The sequence below is a fragment of the Patiria miniata genome, unplaced genomic scaffold (assembly GCF_015706575.1).
Source record: "Patiria miniata isolate m_02_andy unplaced genomic scaffold, ASM1570657v1 HiC_scaffold_26, whole genome shotgun sequence".
Lineage (NCBI taxonomy): Eukaryota > Metazoa > Echinodermata > Asteroidea > Valvatida > Asterinidae > Patiria > Patiria miniata.
Genome location: NW_024037065.1, coordinates 4800679 through 4804339, shown reverse-complemented (window position 1 = coordinate 4804339; position 3661 = coordinate 4800679).

The following is a 3661-nucleotide window of genomic DNA, read 5'->3' as shown; positions in this document are numbered from 1 at the left end:
AAGTGGCTTATTATTTGAAAATGGTAATAGATATGAACTTGCTTTCAACATTGTTAGTCTTCCTGCTAAAAGTATTCTTCAAATCATCTACCAATGACGTCATGCAATCTTCGAGCACCATCTAGCGACAGGTTGAACATTTGTAAAAATGTATTTTGAATAGATGTCTGTGGCGAAGTTTGTCGGAATCGCTCAAATATAGGTGTATATGATGACCTTGACCCACCTAAGACGTGTGCGAAGTTTCAGGCGAATGACTTCATCAGACCGGAAGTTATAATAAAAAGACCCTTTTTCTTTTGGAAATTCCTGAAAAATCAACCATGGCAGTTTTTATGTTAGTTTTTACTTTAATTGTCGATTTAAGGGTAGGTCTAAAACATTTCAAAGCCTCGAGGCAATAAGCAAACTCGGACATGCCCTGCGCACGCTTAAAACTTCAGGTTGACAATACCTCTGCTCTAAAACATGCACAGAACGTCTGTATGTACATACACGTACGTTACGCACATACATATGTGCACATACGTATGTCAGTCAGCCTGCAGAGCACGTGTTGCCGAGGTCAAATCCTGTCCACATCACAGTGACCGTTTTAGCCGATTTTCGGCTAACTTTGACAGATTTTATGTTCATGCCCTTCCTCCATGCATGCGCATAGTCAGGAACGTATAATAAAAAATCATAATGCCGAAACAGCCCTATGTTTGTCCACAAAAATCGTAGTTCTTCTTTTGTCGTACAGCTGAACCCTTAAGGTTCTCTCTTGCAGCATCATGTGCAACCTGCATTCGCATCCATAACTGCTCCGCATAATCACCATTTTCCAACTCTTCTTCACTCCATGGCTTCTCTATATCCACATCAATCAGTAAAGTCAAATCTCGACCAAGCATCATCATGCTTGGTGTTTCACCGGTTGATTCTTGGACGGATGTTCGTTAGGCTGTGTTGCAAATGGTAGTTGGTCGTCCCAGTCCTTCTGTTTCTTTAAAGGGTCTATCAAACTAGACACGATGTTCATCAGAGTTCCATTGAATCGTTCCACCATATCGTCTGACTTCGGATTATATGCAGTCGTCGGTGTCTTCCTTCCTTCAAGCCACTTGCAATCTTCCTGGATAACCTGTGACCCAAAATTTCGCCCTTGATCAGTGTGTAACTGTTGCGGAACCCCAAATCGGCAGACGAATTCTCCTACAAATGTCTTCGCCACGGTTTCTGCTGTCTGGTTGGGCAATGCAAACGCTTCCATCAGTTTGGTGAAATAATCACCTATTACTAGGATGTAAGAGTTGCCCCTGTCCGTCTCTGGAAGGGGTCCAAGAATATCCATGGCGACACGTTCCAATGGCGCTCCAACTTTACTCTGCTGTAATGGTGCTCTGCCCTGCTTGAGAGGTGGTTTTCGTCGAGCACACAAGTCACACTTCCTAACAAAGGAACGTACATACGCAGACATTCCCACCCAGTGATATCTTGCCCTCACTTTCTCCAGTGTTTTACGGAGTCCCATATGTCCTGCCGACTTCGACCCGTGTAATTTTAAAAACCTGCTCTCTAAACTTGTTCGTAGAATAATCTTCATTCTTGTCAGCTTCCAATCAGCAGAATCCCATTTTTACACAGTACTCCCTTGTGTACTTTTAATTGATCCCATAATGCCCAGTTAGTCTTTACCGCTTATGAACTTGATGCAATTGTTTCCCAAGCGATTCCGTCAATCTTTCCTTGGACCAAGGTAACCAAACCAAGAAAAACCACCTGCCAAAAGGGAATTTAACTCATCAGAAACAAAGAGATCAGCAAACAACGTTAAGTTTGTTCTAGTTTCAGAAGATTGCTTTTCAACTCTACTTGACATCGGCATCCTAACAAGTGGTCAAAACTATGAACACGATAATGATGAGATCATCTATCTAAAAAAAAGAACTTGAAACTTGTAGCGGGAGTCTGAAAACTACACAATTTGAACTATAACACATTAACAAGAGCAGGTTTTGTTTAGATAAATTTAAAGACAGCGACAGTGACGTCTTGTTTTATTCTGGATTTCCAGATTACGACCGATTTAGAATTTGCTTTGACTACTTTGGCAAATCTTTTGAGCATTTGTCAACATGTTGGTCTCCAGCGAGGCAGAAGTTAACTCCACTGGACCATTTCTTTATGGTGAAGACTGAGAATTGGTCTTCTTGAGAATGACCTGGCTGAAAGGTTTGGGATTCACCAGTCAAGTGTATCTAACATTTTCAGTGAGTGGATTAATAATTATGATGTACCACGAGCTGAAGGAAATTGACATATGGCCAACTCGTGAACTCATCATTGAAACAATGCCGGAGTGTTTCAAGGCAAAATACCCCTCAACAAGGGTCGTCGTAGATGCTACGGAAATTCAAATGGAAAACCATCAGCACCAGATATGCAGTCAGTCACGTTCTCCAGCTCCAAAAGCCGAAATACTGTTAAAGGGCTGATTGGCATAACACCGAGTGGAGCAGTGTCTTTCGTTTCAGATATCTATACAGGTAAACAAAAATTATAAATAAGTCAGTATTACTTTTTACATGTATGTACTTTACCAGTTATTACTTTTATCAAAGTACAGTTCATATGTAAATAAAAAAATATAATTAGTCTACAACATATGTTGTTACTTCAGTAACAAAATGAAGCAAATCATTTTGTACATGTGTTCACCATCTCTTCTAAGGTCAAGGGCAGGGCAAATTCTAATTTAGAATTTAAGATCAATTATTTGCAGCAGGGTGGTCAGTACATTGTGTATTCACTTTTATTTGCAGTACTAATTGTGCTGTTCTCTCCACCGTGAGATAAAACGAGAGTGCGTAAAAAAACAAAAATTGTGAAAACTTCCAAGCCCAGCCCCCTACTAAATCATGGTAAGGCCATTTTAAAGTGCACACTGGTGTTCTGCAAATGTAGAAGGGCTTCATGTTTATTTACATTATCTGTTCACTGCTGGTAAACTGTGAGCACACGTGCGAAAGTCATGTTGACATGGTTCACTTATTATTCCCATGTATTTTTTCTTTGCTACAGGATCAGTTTCAGATAAAGAACTCACTTCTCTCTCCACTCTTCCAAGTAAACTGGAACCTGGTGATGCAGTTATGGCAGATAAGGGATTTGACATCCAAGACTTGCTTGCACCAAGAGGGGCCATTTTGAACATCCCACCATTCATGCATGGAGGTCAGCAAATGTCTGTTGCGAATGTTGTCGAGACTCGCAACATCGCTTCCCTACGTATCCATGTTGAAAGATGCATGGGAAGGATTAAGAACTAGCAAACCAAATGTTTTTGTGTGTGTGCTTTGCTCACAAATTTTCGGTCACCTTTAGTGTAAGAAATTATCAAATTTAGCTGCAGGGCTAAGATCCGTCGATATATCAATATTACTGCATAAAGTGATTTTTTTGTGATATCAACTCAATATTGCTATTCAAACTCTAAAATGCCGATATCAAAAAATGAGTGCATTAGACAGATTGAAAAAACCCATTCCTATCCCAACCACACCCCACCCCATCCAACCCCGCCTCACCCTTTCCCCACCCCTCCCCAACACCACCCTATTCCCCACCCACCCTATTTGGAGCTAGAGCTACTATCTTTCTTATGTATGAGGCTAAT